Genomic DNA, 20,405 nt, shown 5'->3' with positions numbered 1-20,405 from the left:
ACTTAACACAAAAATGACTTGTTAGTTCATGCACTGCAATTTAAAGATTATTTGGCGGCTATGTGTATGCAAAGTATGGTAGGAGAGATTTTTATTTCTGATCAACCTTGGTTTAAATGCCTTATTATGTACATAATGTATATCAAATCAAGGAAAATACAAATGAAGCTTTGTATTTCCTTGCATTATCATGGTGCTGTGTTTTGTTAATTTGAGTTTAGAAGACAATTGGTGATAATGTACTTTAAGGATTTACTAGTAGCTGCTTTCAAAGATGACATGTGTGAATATGCAATGTATCTTTACTAGATTATACATGTACACAAGATTTAAAATGGATGAAATTTGCATTTGCACAAAGTTAACACAGCATGAATATATAATTAACTATAAAATATGAAAATTAATAAACAATTGCTTTTCCTAATTTGAAATCAAAAAAGAAATATGTATGTGCCATATTGCTAATTTCAAATATTAAACCCTGAATTGTTCAATAAGTTGTATGCTTAAATTTTCCCAAACATTAGTGTAAGACCCTGAAACCATAAATCTATGATCGGTTTCAGAATAATCATCCTCCTGAAAGTTCTATCATGTCACAAAGGCCAGTTCTCTCACTCAAAGATAAAAGTGACCCATAAGGAATTCAAAGTTGATGGTATTGGGGTTCAGATTATGAAAGTATCTTAGTACATATCTTTCCACATTTGGCTATCAGAATTTGAAATAACAGAACCAAGAAACTGGAACTTTTCTCAAACATCTAGTAGAGATAGAGGGGCTGCCTCTGGACCTCTTGTCCCTCTTTCCAGTGAGGCTGCAGTGGATTAATGTCTTTCATCACTGTTTCACTGATAGTTTTGCCTCACCTTTCTCACTGAAGAAGAGTGGTCGGAGCCCAGGTACGGACAGAAACAACCCTGGAACAGCTTCTGGGAGGAAGGGCTTGAAAGAAGAGGGGAGATTATTCCATTTCAAAAATGAATTTCATTGATTGAAATAAAAATGATGGCCTGTACAGAACAGGATGAGGGATATTGAAATACAGAGAGGTGGGTCAGGAGCCAAGGGTCTTTCATACTGCTAGCTTTCTATTAAGAATGGCAAAATCACCATCTTTCTGAGGTGACATGGAACTTGAGAGTAAAATCTGAACTTTGTACTTTCAGGAGAACCATGGAAGAATATTAACCTCAATGCTATAACCTTGCAGTCAGTAGGAATTGCTCTGGGTTCTGTGGAGCACAGTATTTATTGCCTTCCATTTACAATTTAGTTTTACGGTCGGGTAAGGAAATGATAGTATTTACTGCATTTTGACACATTTCAGTTCTGTAGACTCTGTGTCATGAAGGCACAGCTCATTGTGTTTGCTGTCATCAGTTTATGCTTCTTCTTTGTGGTCAGTATAATACAGGTCACTGGTGCATTTTTAACTGTGTGATCTTATTGATACTGAAATGTTGCCAAAGGTTTAATTTTATCTATCCGTGGAGGTAAACTTGAAATAGGTTATGAATATATTACAGAATTTTTATTGCATTGCTTAGAACTGCTCTCTGTCATAGTTGGAATGAAAATATTCTCCATAGATTCATAGGGAGTATTACTGTTAAAGGTTATATCCTTGTTGAGTAGGTGTGGCCTTGTTGGGGAAAGTGTTTTATTGGTGTGAGTTTTGAGGTTTTCCATGCACCTAGGCCCAGTGTCTCTCTTTCTTCCTGCTGCATGCTCATCCAGACTTAGTGCTCCCAGATACCTCTGAAACATGATGTTTGCCTGCATGCCACCATGCCCAACCACGCTGATAATGAACTAAACCTTGGAACTGTAATACAGAACTAGTCGAATGTTTTCCTTTATAATAGTTTCCGTAAAGAAGAAATCAAACTCTCACTATGTGCTGATGATATAATAGTTTGCATAAACGACCTCAAAAATTCTACCAAGGAACTTCTGTAAATCATAAACACTTTCAGTAATGTAGCAAGATACAAAATTAACTCAAAATAAAAGAAGTAGCCTTCCATTACACAGATGATAAATGGGCTAAGAAAGAAATCAGAGAAGCATCACCCTTCACATTAGCCACAAATAGTATAAAATATCTCAGAGTAACTCTAACCAAGCAAGTAGAAGACCTGTTTGACAAGAACTTTAAATCTTTGAAGAAAGAAATTGAAGAAGACATCAGAAAGTAGAAAGATGTCCCATGCTCTTGGGTAGATAGAATTAACATAGTAAAAAGGGCCATTTTACCACAGATTCAGTACAATGCCCATCCAAATCCCAGCAAAATTCTTCACAGACCTTGAAAGAACACAGTACTCAACTGTAGGTACCAAGGTCTTTTTCCCTTCTCCTTGGCGATTCGCAGGGACGTGTGACCTCCGGCTCCCTGGAGATTCTGCACTAGCACTGGCTTGAGGGGATAGTTTAGGAAGAACCTGGCTCTCTTTGTTATGGTGATTCCACCTGTAATCAAGGTTCTAGCAGTGGGCTCCACACGCCTGGCCCCTCCCAGCTGATTCTGCCTGAGGCGCAGGGGCCTTTAATCCCCTTCTCCTGTTCCTGATGGGAGGAGGCCTTGCCCTTTTGATCCCCCTTGCCCACTGGTATAAATACCCGACTTGAGTTTAATAAAGTGGCCATTTACTCTTGGTAAGTGAGCAGGTCTCTTTTGTGTGTGTCTGTTTTAAACCCTCAGGACAATCGTCCATTCTCGTGGGCCCGAGGGCCCGAGTTCGGGAAGGCGCGAACCTGGATCGGGTGTGGGTATCCACAGGAAGGTGGGATCCTACACTCAACTTCATATGGAAAAGCAAAAAAAAAAAAAAAAACCAAAACAATCCTGTACAATAAAAGAACTTCCGGAGGCATCACAATTCCTGACTTCAAACTCTACTACAGAGCTATAGTACTGAAAGTTCCTGGTATTGGCATAAAAACAGACAGGAGGACCAATGGAACCAAATAGAAGACTTGGATATTAATCCACACTCCTATGAACTCCTGATTTTTGACAAAGAAGCAAAAACATAAAATAGAAAAAAGAAAGCATATTTCACAAATGGTACTGGCATAACTGGATATCAACATGTAGAAGAATGAAAATAAATCCATATCTATCACCATGCACAAAACTCAAGTCTAAATGGATTAAAGATCTCAACATAAAGCCACCCGCATTGAACCTCATAGAAGAGAAACTGGGAAGTACACTTGAACACATTGGCACTTCCTAAATATAACCCCAGTAGCACAGATACTGAGAGAAACAATTAATAAATGGGACCTCCTGAAACTGAAAAACTTCTGTAAAGCAAAAACATGGTCAACAAGGCAAAACGACAGCCTATAAAATGGAAAAAGATCTTCTGTAATCCCACATCAGATAGAGGTGTAATCTCCAAAATATACAAAGAACTCAAGTAATTGTTCATCAAAAGAACAAATAACACAATTTTTAAAAAATGGAGTACAGACTTAAACAGAGAACTTTCAACGGAAGAATCTAAAATGGCTGAAAGACACTTAAGGAAATGCTCAACATTCTTAGTCATTAGAGAAATGCAAATCAAAACAACTCTGAGATTCCATCTTACACCTGTAAGAATGGCTAAGATCAAAAACACAGAGACACACATTAGAACACTGGACTTAACTCCCTAGATCCAAATGAGAAACAGATGGAGGGAGAACGTGAGCAAGAAACGCAGGACTAGAGGGAACCCTCATCTGACGATAGATGGAGATAGAGACAGAGACCCACATTGGAGCACTGAACTGAGCCCCCAAGGTCCAAATGAGGAGTAGAAGGAGAGAGAACATGAAAAAGGAAATCAGGACTGTGTGGGGGGCGTTCACCCTCTGATACAAGAGGACTGATCGAATGAGAGCTCACCAAGGCCAGCTGGACTGGGACTGAACGAGCATGTGATCAAACCGGAGTCTCTAAATGTGACTGACATGGGGGCTGACTGAGAAGCCATTGACAATGGCACTGGGTCTTGTTTTGTCTGCATGTACTGGCTTTCTGGGATCCTAGTCTGTTTGGATGCTCACCTTCCTAGACCTGGAGGGACAGGGGAGGAACTTGAACTTCCCACAGGGCAGGAAACCCTGACTGCTCTTAGGACTGGAGAGGGAGGAGGAGAGGGAGTGGGGGGAGGAGGAGAGGGAGTGGGGAGAATGGGAGGGTATGGGGAGGAGGGGAGGAAATGGAAATTTTTATAAACAAATAAATTAATTAAAAAAACACTGATGAAAATTTATGCTGGAGAGGATGTGGGGTAAAGGGGACATTCCTGAATTACTGGTGGGAGTGCAAGCTGGTGCAGCCCCCTTGGATATCTGTATGGTGATTTCTCAGAAAATTAGTAAACAACCTTCCTCAAGACCCAGTAAGACCACTTTTGGGTATATATCCAAAGGATGCTCAATCGTGCCACAAGGACATGTGCTCAACTATGTTCATAGCAGCATTGTTTGTCATATCCAGAACCTGGAAACAACCTAAATGCCCCTCGACCAAAGAATGGATAAGGAAAATGTGGTACATTTACACAGTGGAGTACTACACAGCATAGAATAACAATGACATCTTAAAATTTGCAGGCAAATGAATGGAGCTACAAAGCATCATATTGAGTCAGGTAAACCAAACCTAGAAAGATAATTATCACATGTATTCACTAATAAGTGTTTTTTATACATAAAGCAAAGAAAACCAGTCTACAAACCACAATCCCAGAGAACCTAGACAACAATGAGGACACTAAGAGAGACCTACATTGACCTAATCTACATGGGAAGTAGAAAAAGACAAGATCTCCTGAGAAAATTGGGAGCATGATCATGGGAGATGGTTGAAGCAGGAAGGGGAAAGGCATGGAAGGGAGCAGAGAAAAATGTATAGCTCAATAAAATCAATAAAAATTATAAGCTAAAAGATAAGAGTTTCCATGGTCACAGTGACTCTTCACAGCAGTAGAAACCCTGACTTAGACAGAAGTTAGTACCAGAACCTGAGGTATTGCTATGATAGGCCTAACCATGGTTTTATTTGGGGAAATGTGAACTTTGGGACTTTGGATTAAGAAAGCAGCTGAATGTTTTAAGTGGGATTTATAGGACTATTTAGTAGGAACATGGAATATAGTTGTGTCAGGGTGATTTGAACTGTGAAGTCCTGTTTCAAGTCATATCAGAGAAGAAGAATATTAATATGTGGTCTAAATAGTCTTATGATATTTTGGTGAATAATGTGGCTGCTTTCAGCCCCTCATAAAAATTTGCTGGCTGTCAATACAGATAGAAAGTTCTCAGGTTCCTTCTCTAGCACCATTTCTGCCTGTATGTCACCATGCTTCCTGCCATGTTATAATTGACTAAACCTCTGAACTCTTGCCAACCCACAATTAAGAGTTTTTCTTTTATAATAGCTTCTTTGGTCATGGTGTCTCTTCACAGCTATAGAAACCCTAGGGCACTCTCATACTCAATATTATTATATTTTATTTGCATACTTAACAAGCTTTTATAGAACACTGGTATTTCTATTTTTCTCATGAAGTAAACATGCTGATGTTCATGTTTCAAATGGTACCTGGGATGTGGGTAGTTATCGGGAGCCAGAAGATTTTTATTTCCCTTCCTTCCTGACTAGAATGTCATGAAAGGGTAGCAGAGATTGCGATATTGTAGCATCAGGAGCTCAGGCAGTGCAGGGTGGTTAATACGGACGGGGAAGTATTCTCTGTGGCTCCACCACAGTGACTGTTTCCTCGGCTGCACAACTATCTGAGAGACAACTGTGCATTTTGAATTCTCTAGTTTTCCGAAACTTTATCAAACTTTGGATTTTGTGATGAGCACGCAAAGCCCCAGAATATTTGGATAAGAATGAGAGTTTTGATTTCTATGCATACCAAAGAAATGATCCAGTGATTTTAAAGCTACTGCATACTCTGGAATCTGAATGTAGGTAGATCACAGATACAGCAGGGGTGCTCTTCGATCCTTTCACACAGTGTGGATGTGGTTTGAATAATTACGATCTTGATAAACCTCATATGTAGTTAACACTATTCAAGACTGATAGAGAATCTATTGTTCACACAAAGCAATATATCTTAGTCCCTAAAGCACAGTTTTTCTCGTGTTTGATAAGATGAGGTATCAAGCCTGCTGTGAGGTTCAATTATTTCCTTCCAGTGCCCCCAAATATCCCCACTGATAGAGTTCTTTGTAAATGGTAACTCTCTGGAATGAAAATTGTAAACTGACAGCCTCAGAGTTTTGATGTTCAGGCTTGAATCTCTTGGTGCAAGTTACTCACAAATCAGCTTCACATTTAAACGTGTATTCTGCAGTATTGCTCAGAATTCTTTCATTGGATGCTTAGTCAGGTCACCTGAAGAATGAGATGTCAGAGAGGCTCGGAAAACAAAGTTACAATACTCAAACTATCTGGAGGCAGAAGAGGTGTATGCATGCAGGGCCTCTTGGGGAAGACAGTTCAAAGTGGTTGTATTAATTTTTAGTCCCAGATTAAACACCAGGGCAAAGGCCCTCAGTGGCGGGAATGAGTTAGTCCAACAAGAAGTAGAAGGCATGGTGGTTAAGTGTTAGGCCATGAAGTTAGGTGCTAACTGGCTATTCCAGGTTATTAATTGTGGGTGGGTCAGGAAAGAGGCACAGAACCAGAGTGTGGCTGCATCATAACCTTGAGGTCGAGCCTGGATCCTGTTTTTTCAAAAGTACACAAGTTTCCAAAAAAAGGTACCACCAGCTGGAGATCAGATGCTCAAACAGGAGAGCCTGCAGTCATCCTTTTACAATCAAACCTCTACTGTGGCAAATTGCAAGAAGATAGCAATCTCAAAAGGATGATTTAGAACAGTGTTTTGAGATTTCAATTAGATAGGTAAAAGATGGCAGTGTGAATACAATAGAAAAGTCTGCTTGAATAGCTTCCCATGGCTCTACACTCCAGGGATTATCCCCCACTTGAAGGAACCTGGCTCTTGGAGATCAGAGCTGAAGAAAGTGCCCTTGAGTGGGTTATCTGCTCTCATTGCGGCCTTCCTAGTTCAGCTCTTGACAGTATCTCCAACCTAGAGCCACACAGTGTCTTTCAAGCTAGAAACATGCTTCTCATTTAGCTTGTGCCTTTTCTACAAACAAAGTTTCCTTATATATCAGGAACTGTACTCACTAATAAGTAATGTGAATATTGATCAAATGTGTATGCAGTTCCCTCAATCAGCTCTCAGCCTTTCTTCATCTTCAAAGCAAAAATAACAGTCAGCTTCCTGCTGTCTTGACATCTTGACTCTTCCCTCACTGTCATGTTCCGTATCTATAAAAACATTGGTCTATTTACTTATTTCCCAACATGTATCCATGGTACAGAGTCTAATTACATGGGAGCAAAATGGAGAAGCCAGAGTTTTTCCACCTTCTTAAACACACACACACACACACACACACACACACACACACACACATTTCTCCCTCCTTACCAATCTTGGTACACATTTCCTTCCTCAGCTGTGTCTGAGATTTCTGTGATGAGAAGAACTTTACTGGCAGAGATTATTTCTGGAGATTGTAGACACACAGCAAGGAACATGAACACAGATATAATAAGGTAACATATTTCTAAACGTTTTACTTTGGTAGAAAGGGCCATAAGTGAAATTGTGGAACTAATGGGTCAGCAGTTTTCCAAGGGGTTAGTTCTGGCAGTCATGAGCATCTTTGCTGGATAGAAAGTTTAAAACCCACAGTGCCTGGAGGAGCTAAGTCATGGTTGCTGTTGAGGGCAGTGTGCACCTGTTCCCTCAGGGTACACACTTATGTAGTAGTTTTAAAACTCTCCCCATATAGATAACAACTGGTTTTTGAATGATTATTGTCTCTGTCTCCATCGCTGTCTCTGTCTGTCTCCTCTTTCTATTCTTTTGTGTCAGTGTAGTTTGATATTTTTTATGTATATCCTTTCTCCCCTAAACACTATCAAGGTGAAGGTCAGGAAAGGACAACAGTGTCTCACAGTAAACACATATTTCATTCTACAGTTATTCCCAGTGTGTGATCCATGGCAAACACCCAAGTCTGCCTTAATATCTCAGAGGAATTCTGGAAGTCTTTTGTGGTTTCAGCTCTGAGTTACGTTGAAGAGGAGCTTTAGGAGGCTATGGAGAGACAAGATGGCAGTTTTTCCATCAGCCATGACTTCTTAGTCCAATGTACTCAGTCTCCCTTGCCCAGCGAGGACACAGCATTTACGAACCTACTGTCTGTGGTGAGCAGCTTGTCAAAGATCAGCATCTCGCTCCAGTCCTTTGTGGAATGCAGTGAACAGAGCTTAACCTACGGAATTCTGCTTTATCATGGGTTCTGATCCTCACCACATAGGCTTTGAATATGTCCACCAATCTTCATCAAGTTCACTCAACATCCTTCTTACAGAAATGAAAGACATATTTTTGTTTAAAACTATGAAGTGGGCTTCATAAGGAAATTTTAGATAGTCACTGACATATCTGTCCTTTCTTCAACATTTTAGGAAAAATATCACATCCACTGGTTGACCTTGCAAATCTATCAAGGTTTTGACTTCTATTTATCATAGGAGAAGGAAATGCATACAGATGACAAAAAAAAAGAAAAGAAAAAAAGCTGCTTTCGAAGCTGTGCAAAACTTGGGTTGGATGTGAACATTTTTGACTTCTGAATTGACAAATACTATGAAATACTAGTAATTTTCTAATATTGTTAACCATTCACATCCCAAAGTCAGTAATAACAAAGTAATGGCCTTAGAATGTCTGGGACCTATGCAGTTTATACACTGACGTCCTAAGAGGACCATGCAGACTTCTTTTTGAATGGAGTCCTATGTTTTTATGTCTGTAGATATTGACCCTCTTTGAGGTCATTATTTGTTTTCACAAGAGGGAAGGAAAGGCCATAGGTCACAGAGACAGAATTGCCAGCAAGAAGTATGGGCTATTCAACAAGCATCTCCATTAAAGATTTTCCTTAATTTTAAAAGCTTGTTCCTTGAGCAGCAGAGGAGAGGGTGCCTGAACTGGCCTTTTCCCATAGCCACACTGATGAATATTTTGCATATTACCATAGAACCTTCATCTGGCGATGGATGGAGATAGAGACAGAGACCCACATTGGAACACTGGACTGAGTTCCCAAGGTCCAAACGAGAAGCAGAAGGAGGGAGAACATGAGCAAGGAAGTCAGGACCGTGTAGGGTGCATCTACCGAGATAGTGGGACTGATCTAATGGGAGCTCACCAAGGCCAGCTGGACTGGGACTGATGGAGCATGTGATCAAACCGGACTCTCTGAATGTGGCTGTCAAAGAAGACTGACTGGGAAGCCAAGGACAATGACACTGGGTTTTGATTCTACTGAATGGACTGGCTTTGTGGAAGTCTGGATTGTTTGGATGCTCACCTTCATAGATGGATATGGAGGGGGGGAAGACCTTGGACTTCCCACCAGCCAGGGAACCCTGACTGTTCCTAGGGCTGGAGAGGAAGGGGTAAGAGGGGAGGGGAAGAAAAAAGGGAGGTGGGGAGGAAGTGGAAATTTTTAATAAATAAAAAAATTAAAACAAACAAACAAACAAACAAAAAAGTAAATCACTCGATTCTGCATGCCTCATTTCCGGCATGATACAATATTTGTGCTATAATACCTACAGTTTCTTCTCGTTCTAAATATAGGGATATTTGAGTTCATGTTTTTACACTACCTAATCTGATTACATGAGAAGGACCTCTCCACGATAGCTAGGAGGCTTAACTGGCGTCATCCTTGCAGATTCCTGGGTTTCTCCCTACTCTTATAATGGCCTCCTCTATCAAAATATCTCTTTTATTTTACTCGCTCTGTCCTGCCACACCTAGCTCGACCAATCCGATCCCTCATGTTCCCATCCCCTTTTCTCATCACCTCTCCGCTCCCAGTGTACCCAAGAGATCTTATCTATTTCTTCTTTCCAAGAAAATACATGCATCACTCTTAGGGTCATCCTTGTTACTTAGTTTCTCTGGGGCTGTGGCTTGTAGTCTGGTTATCTTTTGCGGTACATCTAATATGCACTAATGAGTGAGTACAAACCATGTTTGCCTTTCTAGGTCTGGGTTACCTCACTCAGGATGTTATTTTTTTTTTCTAGTTCCATCCATTTGACTGCAGATTTCACCATGTCATCCTTTTTTAACCACTGAGTAATACTTCATTGTGTAAATGTACCTCATTTTCTGTATGCATTCTTCTTCAGTTGAGGCATGCAAGACTGTTTCTACTAATAATGCTGCTGTGAACACAGCTGAGCAAGTGCCCTTGTGGTATAATTGAGCATCCTTTGGGAATATGCCCAAGATTGGTATAGCTGAGTATTGAGATAGATTTATTGTTAACGCCCATGATAGGCCTGCCCCTTTCTGAAAGGAGGAGGAGTGGATGGAGGAGTACAGGGAGGGAATGGTAAGAGAGAGGGAGAAACTGTTTCTGGTTGTAAAATAAATGAAAAAAAGAACAGGAATAATACAATACCGATTTTTATAGCTAAATTTTATTGGAAACAGAAAAATACTTTTCAAAATAACAATGTGCTAAATTTAAAATAAAAAAAAACTTTGAACGAGACACATTATTTAAATGTGAGAAAATTAGAAAAACACCTGATGTGGCCATGCAGTTAAAAAAAAATTGAAAGGAAATGTTATCAAGTCTCATAGAAATTACTTTAAAAATGAGGTACTAATGGAACATTATTATTATTATTATTATTATTATTATTATTATTATTATTGCCAGGAACAAGTAGCTTAGCAGCACATAATTGAAGAACGTTGTGTCTATTCTTAAAATTTCTGAGATGTAATGCACCTTAGGACATCGTCAAAACACCAGAGACAGCTTCAAACAGTGACCCCTTTCTGTTTCTTTCCACTCTCCCTGAATCCTCCCTTCACCTGCCAACTGCATCCCCACTGTTAATTGTGTTCACACTGTTCACAGGCAGCTCTGTGCAAATCACATGATGTGCAAGGAGCATAATGTTTGACCAAGGCTTAGATATTTTCCACTTATATTTTACAAAATAACTTAGCAAAGTGGTTAGAAATATATGTCTCCTGAACCAAAGATGTAAGTTGACTCCATTTCTAAAAAAAACAATGAAGTAAAAATTGATGGACCCTGTATCATGATATTTTACACTTATCAAAAAGTCAGAAACTGTTAGCAAATTATGTTATATCCTGTTATTATATTTAACACACCTGATAATAAGTCTTTTAAAAGAACTTGTTTAAATTGCTTTTTATTTGTTTATTTTGTGTCTTTGTGTAGATATGTGTGCAGGTGCCACAGGATGCATATGGAGTTCAAAGAACATCTAATAGTCAGGCTTGGCAGCAACTTGTGCTTGAGGAGCTAAACATTCATATTGAATCCTAGAATTATCCTGTTCATGTCATGAAGCTCTTATTGTGTAGTAGGTGGTGACGGTTCTTTTGTTTCCTGGTCACTTATACCCAAATTATCACACAGAAAATATATTAATTGCAACAGTGCTTGGCTTGCAAGTTCAGACTTCTTATTGATTAACTCACATCTTAAATTAACCCTTTTCTATTATTCTGTGTATTGTCACGAAAACGTCGATTATCAGATAAGGTTCTGGCACCTATCTTCTTCAGTAGTTACATGGCATTTCTTTGACTCTGCCTGCTCTCTCTGTGTATCTCTGTTTGGATTTCCTGTCTGGTTTTGCTCTACTAAGCAATTGGTTGAAACAGCTTTATTCAGTAGTCAAAGGTAATAAAACATATTCACAGCATGTAGAGGGAAATTACACAACCATACTGAATCTGAGAATAATCAGGCCCCTTAGAGTAGTTCACTGGTAGGAGTCAAAAGGACAAATCATATTTTCCTTCTTCTGTCATGCTCCACATTATAAAAGACTCTCAACGTGTGTAAAGGACCACTGCTGCTTGTCTGTCTTTGTGTTTCTTTGGATTCCTAGGGTAGTGGACACCAAAGGTCAGAGAGGAACATGTTGTATCGCTAAGACACAGCATGACAGTCAGTCAGGAGGATGGAAATCTCTCTACTTCAGGATGAATCAATATGACTCTTGGGGTTATACACTAATAATGCTTAATCCTACCGCAGAGACACTTGTCCACATGTTCATTGATAGTCTAGCCCTAGTATCCAGAAAATGGAAGTGACATAGATGCCCCCAACATAAAAATAGACAAAGAAAACTTGGCATAATAAATAAAATAAAGTATTTCTCAATCCTGAAAAGAAATGAATTCAAGAAATTCATGGGTTAGTGGATGAAACTAGAAAAAAAAATCTTTAGTGAGGTATTCCAGACTCAGAAAGACAAATATGGCATAATTTTTTTGTTTTGTTTATTTCAAGAGAGGGTTTCTCTGTAATTTTGAAGCCTGTCCTGGAAACAGCTCTTTTAGACCAGGCTGGCCTCAAACTCACAGAGATCCATTTGCCTCTGCCTCCTGAATGCTGGTATTAAAGGTGTGAGGCACCACCACCCAGCTAGCATAAATTATTTTTGTATGTGGATATTAATTGTTACTCCAATCAAAACTAAGCAACAATCCATGTGACTGCATAGGTTGGATATAGAGTAAGAGACTGGGGATGAACAGTGAGGGTAGATCTTCCAGGTAAAGGAAATAGAATAGTTATAGATGAAAGAAGGGCTGGAACTGGAGGGTCAAGTGTGGAGGACAAGGGAAGAGAAAGACAGGGAGGGATACCGGTAAGTAGGTAACATTAAGAGAGATCTGAGGGGGATATAGAGATCTAATACAGAAGAACTTTCTCAAACACATACACATATGAAGATGATTACATGAAATCACCAAATATTAGGTAGTCAGAGTTCCAACTGGACATCTCTTGTTATCAAATAAAGCTTCCAATACTGGCATTGGGTTACATCTAATTAAACTGTTGGCTACAAGGGTTCTTAGGAATCACCAAATAACTGAAATTGTTGCATGCACTATAGATTGCTATACACAAACTGTCAGCAAGTCTTCAGTGGCTAAAGACAACACACATACAACTCACTGAACATGGAAAAGTTGCTGAGGCCTACATAGAGCATATGTGGGAAGGTCTTGTGTTTCCCTCCCTAACAAGACTTACTGCTCTCTACCTTCCCTTATCTGGAGAATGTCCATGGGTCTAGAAGATAGACCTTATTTGAAAGTTGTCTCTAAGCCTGGATGCCTGGTTTATCTGTAAGGTGACCCTTCATACATATCCCACAGCCATAAATGCCTAGATCTATAATGTTGTCCTGCATGCAACCTTTACTTAGTGCAATGGCACTACAAACCATGGGGGAGTAAACAACCATTATCTTATTGGACTTAAGGCCTACTCCATGAGAGGGAACCCATAGTGGACACTGGTTGGATAGGCAAGAAATTGAGACTAGATAGTCAAGGGACCTAGTATGAAATCAAATAAAATAGTTCTAAACAAAACAAAATATGTAGCAATAAAATCACCATAATGATATTCCACGCACTCATAGTATACCACACTCAAAAATATCTATGTCTTATCAATGACATATTCATAGAGACAAGCTCAGTCCTCATGATGGGGACTTTATTCAGTGGAAAATAGGTTTAGATGCAGAGGCCTACTGTCAGACATTATGTAGAAAGTGAGAAAATCTAATATAGTCAGCAAAGAACAGGTGTCTATATCAAATGCCTTCCCTTAGACCTCAGGGGTCCTTGTGAAAGAGGAAGCAGATAGAGTATGGGATCCAGTGGAGATGGAGGAAACCAAAAGTATAAACCATTTAAGTCAAGAGGATCAATAAACACAGGAATTCACAGGAACTGTAGCAACATACGCAGGACCTACATGGGCCTACACTAAGTGGGGTCCTAGCACTGAAGGGACAACTACTCCTATCTCCAAACCGGAAGTTATCTCCAGTTGATAACTACTTGCAAGTGAAAATTTAGTTTTTTCTCTTTGAGAGTCTTGCTAGGGAAAGAAGCTTCTCTTAAGGGTAGGCTGCATGCTCAACATCTACAGGTAGCCACCAGAATAAGAGCTCAGTCTCTTCATTGGAGGGTCTTTGTCTCAGAATGTCATTCCTTGGTTTTCCTTTAAAACAAACAAACTCTATCTTACTTCATACTTTTCTTTTCTTTTACTTATCCATCTATTTCTTACTTTTTATTCTCCATGTCATTCATGTATCCAACTTTTATTCTGTATTTCATGTGATTCTTGAGTTTGAGAACAAGTGGTCATCCGCATCTATATCTGGTTCTTATGCCCTTCCTTGGGCTCTTTTCCTTCTGTTTGTTTGGTTTTTTGTTTCTATTTGTTTTCTATTTCAATGTGTTAGTTTTCATTTTATCTGATTATATTATATTTTATTAATATCCTTCGTAAACCTGTTAGTTTTCTAGTGAGAAAAAGAAAGGGCGTGATTCTGAATGGGAAGGGAAGTAGAGAAGAATTGGGAAGAAGAGGGAGAGGGGAAACTATGATCAGGACATATTGTGTAAAAAAAACCTATTTACAGTAAAAAGGACAGAAAGAAAAAATTTTAAATTAATAAAAATTAAAATAAAGGCCAAAGAGTCAAAGGCTGCCATGTATTGGGATGTAAAGCCAGAGGAGTTCCAAAGAGTCTCTATTGTGAGTTACAGTCAAACTGAGCCAGAACTTGCTAGGATCTTCCTCTGCAATCCATGGAGAGCATGGCACGTGGAGTTCTTCCTTCCTCTCTGATCTCCTACTTGAGCAATGTGGACACAGCCAAATGTGAAGGAATATAGGACCTTAAAAGTAGAAACTTGCTGAGTATTTTAAAACGTTGTGAGTTAGGGGACTAAGAATAAATAGTTTCCTATTTCCAAAATTAATTTTCACCCCAAAATGTATAACAATAAAGACTCTAACTCATAGAAAAAGCATTAGTGCTCCAGTTTTATTTACAATTTTTAATTTAGGCACATTTGAGAAAGGTCATAGTCTATGTTATATTGGTTTGGAATTCACTCTGTGGCATATATTGGACATAAACTCATGATAATCCTTATGCTTCAGATTCCTAAGTGCTGAGATTAGATATGTGAGCCAACATGCATGCCTCTGTGCTGATCTTAGATGACAAAAAATTAAATTTTTAAATGTGAAGTTTTCAAGTTTCTATCAATGTTTGCGTCAATAATTTTATTGAAGAAAAGGATACTATGGTTCCCAAAGTCATTTAATTCTGTTTCTCAAGAAGTTTAGAGTAAAATATTCAGAATGTGTTAAGCAGAGAATAAATGGTATCTAACCATTTAAAGTTTAAATTGATGCAGGCTTAAATGTGACAATATATTTCATTGAACTGACATGACTGCAAATGTTAAAATAAGCAATATCTGAGAAGATTAAAAAGGGCATTTTCAAATTGTCTACAGGACCTCGAAATGGTTTGGGGACTATTAACACCAATCACAATCCATCCAGGAGCCAACATTAGTTGATAATCCTCATTTGCAGTTTATACTGAACTGCACTATTCTGGAATGTCCTCAGGAGACCTACATCATGCAACTGGAAGTAAGGAGCATAGAGTCGAGGAGAGACCATGGCTTCTGAGGAGTATTTCATCCAACAATTGGTCATTCCAGGTAAGTCAAGCATTTCTTAGTTCCTTAAAAAGTTTGAGTAGCACAAGTTTTCCAGTATTATTATTATTCAGCCTCATTAAAGAAAACTCTCACATTTCTGACCATATTTTGGAATAAAAATGACATTAAAAATATGTGATCTGAAAGCAGTAAGGAAAACAAGATGTTATCATTTCATGCATTTGTCATGTGTGTCTCAAAGGAAGTGTTTGAAGTGTGTAAGTGCAGCTAAAAGCATTAGTATATAACCCTTCTTCCACCTGATATCTTTTTTCTGTGTATGTATCCACTTTTCTTCTTACTTCTGACTTCTATCCTTGTTTCTTTAAGATGAAACATTTTGAGTATAAAGGAAATTGGAAACTTCAGCAAAAATATTCATTCAAACATACATTTAATATTTATTTATATATTAGGGATATATATGCCTTCTGTTTTAGACGTATATTGTGTAGTTAATGAAAGTCAACAGAAGCTCCTACCTACAACAGCTCACATGTGATTAATGTTTATTTCCTTAACTGTGAAACCAGGTTTTCCTGTTAACCTGAGTTCATCCTCTGCACAGAGGACACTTTAAACATTTAGAACCCTTCTCCCTGGTGACTCTTTCATCCTTTCACATTATCTCCATGTTACAGGGCCAGTCTTAATTCAGTCAGCAAAGGAAACTGGTGAGGAGAGCATCCATTGAACAATTGACTTTTGTGCTGAGAAGGAGCTCCCACCATTTCTCCCACTTTCTTTGGCTGGAACTGAGCGTGAGCAGAATGAAGGACAGGATTGGAAATTAACAAAAGATATAACGATTGAAAACTTCCAAGTCAGGAGACTTAACAGCCAGCTCCATAGCATTTATAAATAACTCTGAAAAGAGGGAACTTCAAGAGTTCCACACCACCACAGACTATTATAATTCTTCAAAAGCCACCAATAGGGAAAAGATAGCTTCTTGCATAAGAGGGTGAGGTGGTCTGAATAAGAATAGCCCCATAGAACCATACAGTTGAATACCTGGTCTCTCCTTAGTGAAACTGTTTGGGAAGGATTGGGAAATGTGGCTTTGTTGGATGAGGACTCTGTATGTGAGTGAACTTTGAGGTTTCAAAGATAACATGACATTCTCTCTCTGTCTCTTTGTGTGTGTGTGTGTGTGTGCGCGCACGCGCGCGCTTTGTGGTTATGTCTCAAGATGTAAGTTTTCAGATATTTCTGCTACCAGGCCTTTGCTCTACCATCACAGACTCTAACCTTCTGAAACTGTAAGCCATATAAGTGATTTATGATAATTCATCTTGGTTGTGGTGTGTTGCTGTTGTTTTAGTTTTCTGTGTGCAAACTTTCTAATCTTTTGGTTGTCATCTTAGAAATTCTCAAAATATTGAGAAGAAAATCAGCAACTTCTATAAGTGGTATCATGTATGAGCAAGTTGTTTCTGGAAAATGAGGTGAGAGAAACATTTTCCCAGAGATAAAAGAAGAGGGTTTGCCTCTCAAGAAGTAGAGCAGAAAGTCCTTCGAGTCATGAAAGACTATCAATTAGCAACCCAAAAATCACATGAAAGTGTAATTTGTTATAAAAGCAAGAATGAAATCCAGTTCATAATATTCTCATATTGTAATGCTAATAGTGTTGCATAAGTAACTTGCTAGTCTGTTTAAAGTGCTGAAAGACAAGAACATTAAAAATAACTACCACCAAAACAGTTTAATAGACTTTTAATCTCAAGTTTCAAACTGTGGTGGCAGTAACAAACCATAAAGGGAACTACTAGGAAAAAAGTTAAATTTCAGCTTGAATATTTTAAGTTTTAAATTGAACATTACAAACGTATTGTAAATTCTCATAGTCACTGTATGGAATAGCCTGTGGTAGATGCATCAAAGACAATCACAACCAAACACAACCTCTCTCCAATTTTGCCTCTCTCCAAATCTTCAAACCACATGGAAGAAAAACGGGCAAAGTGTCGGCACAGAAGGAGGCTGTTTGTACCCAGCAGTAATTACTTCACATTCTAATGGGTAAACTGGTAATACACAAAGGAGCTGAAGACTGTTTGCAAAGAACACTTCCTTGAAGCATGAAATAAATAAAGAAACATTACATAGAACTTCAAAATAAACCAATACAATTTTGTTTTTGGACTGTTTAAAATAGTAAATCCTGTCTATGAATAATTGCTTTAAGGTTTCTTTTTATCTTGTGTGTGCTTCTTATCTGACTGTTTGTCTGTGTGCCACATGTGAACAGTGCCTATGGAGGCCAGAAGAGGGCACTGTATTCTTTGGGTCTACAATTATAGTTGGTTTTGTGTGACCCAGTGGATACTTAGAACCAAATCCAGTCCCTCCACAAGAGCAGTGAGAAATCTTAACTGCTGAGCCATCATTCTGGCCTCTGGATAATTATATTAAATGACTTGAATTATAAAATAAAAATATACAAAATAGTTGAATATATACAAATATAAGATCCACAGATATTGTGTAAATGTACCACATTTTCTTTATACATTCTTTGGTCAAGGGGCATTTCAGTTTTTTTCCAGGTTCTGGCTATTACAAATAATGCTGCCATGAACATAGTTGAGCACATGTCCTTGTGGTATGATTGAGCATCTTTTGAATAATGTACTTCAAAGTGGTATTGCTGTGTCTTCTTAAGGTAGGTTGTTTCCTAATTTTCTGAGAAATAATCATACTGATTTCCAAAGTGACTATATCAGTTTGCACAACAGAGTAACAGACAGCAGAAAAATAATGACATCTTGAAATTTGCAAGCAATGTCTTTCTCTTCTTATCATATCCCAGCTTGACCCCAAGTACCCCTTCCCATTGGTGGGGTCATAGGATCCCCAAACTCAGCCTGATTCCAGGCTGAAGGTCTGAGGACAAAGTGGTGAGTGCAACTGCTGAAGGAGTTTCTTTGTTCCACTGAGACAGCAAGCCCAGGCCTTTTGTCTGTGAGATCCTTGGCCAGCAAGTGGCCCTGATCATGTACCAGAAAATCTGTCCAGAGGGGTTGGTTAGTGTATGCCTGACCAGCGGGCTGGACACCCTGGAAAGGGAGCACAGGCACCCTTCAATCCCCTAAACTTTTTGGCCATTCAGCGGGGGCTACTGCCTTTCTCTACTTATCCCATCCCAGCTTGCCCCCCAAGCACTTCTTTCCATCTGTGGGGTCCTTAAATCCACCACCCCAGCCTACTTCAGGGTGGAGAGGATCTGAGAGAAAACTTCAGTGAAAAATCTCCAACTACACAGGTAGCCACAGCAGAGATCGGACCAAGCTGCCAAGTATCTCCTAACAGCATTTGAAGGAAGAGATGGGCAGGCACCAATGCAAGAATTTCCCCCAACAATCTGAAAACAAGATCATAACAAAAGAATCCAGTGAACATACAACAGGAAGACTTGAACACCCTAATCCAGAAGAAGTAGAAGAAATAGACTTTAAACATAACATTATGAAAGTGGTAGAGACCATTAAAAAGGATGTGAAAAACTCCTTTAATGAAATGGATGAGAAGACTAACAAAAAATTAGAAGAAATGGTTAAACCCCTCAAAGATATCCAAGAAAACCGAGAAAAAGCAGTTAAACAGGTAATGGAAACAGTTCAAGACTTGAAAACTGAAATGGAGGAAATGAAGAAAAAAATTAAGAGATGGCAGGATATGAAAAATCTGGGTAAACAAACAGAAACTATGGAGACAAGTATAACCAACAGAATACAAGAGAGAGAAGAAAGAATCTCAGATGTTGAAGATACTATAGAGGAAATAAACACAGTGATCAAAGAAAACAGCAAATCCAAAAAATTCTTAACACAAAACATCCAGGAAATATGGAACACCATAAAAAGACCAAATCTAAGAATAATAGAGGTAGAAGAAGGAGAAGAATTACAGCTCAAAGGCCCAGCAATATTCAACAAAATTATAGAAGAAAATTTTCCCAACCTAAAGAAGGCTATCTCTGTGAAGGCACAAGAAGCATACAGAACACTGAATAGACTGGAAAAAAAAACAAAAAAAACATTCCCTTGCCATATAATAATCAAAATACAAAACATACAGAATAATGAAAGATTAAGAGCTGCAAAGGAAAAAGGTCAAGTAACATATAAAGGTAAACCTGTCAGAATACACATGACTTCTCTATGGAAACCATGGAAGCGAGAAAGTCTTGGATAGATGTGCTGCAGAAACTAAGAGACCATGGATTCAAGCCCAAACTGCTACACCCAGCCAAGCTTTTTTTCACCATCAGTGGAGAAAGCAAGATATTACAGGATAAAAGCAAATTTAAACAATACGTAGCCACAAACCCCGCCTTACAGAGAGCAATACAAGAAAAATCACAACCCAAGGAACCTGACAACACCCATAATAACACAAGCATCGAATAACCCTCCACCAGCACAACTCAACGAAGGGAAACACACAAACTCTACCACCAAAAAAAATAATCGGAGTTAACAATCACTGGTCATTAATATCACTTAATAACAATGAACTCAATTCACCTATAAAAAGGCACAGGTTAAGAGAGTGAACGCAAAAGCAAGATCCAATATTGTGCTGTTTACAAGAAGTACATGTCAACCTCAAAGACAGATATTTACTCAGAGTAAAGGATTGGAAAAAGTTTTT

The sequence above is a fragment of the Myodes glareolus genome, chromosome 24 (assembly GCF_982192425.1).
Source record: "Myodes glareolus chromosome 24, mMyoGla1.1, whole genome shotgun sequence".
Taxonomy (NCBI): domain Eukaryota; kingdom Metazoa; phylum Chordata; class Mammalia; order Rodentia; family Cricetidae; genus Myodes; species Myodes glareolus.
Note: the sequence above shows the minus strand (reverse complement) of the source record.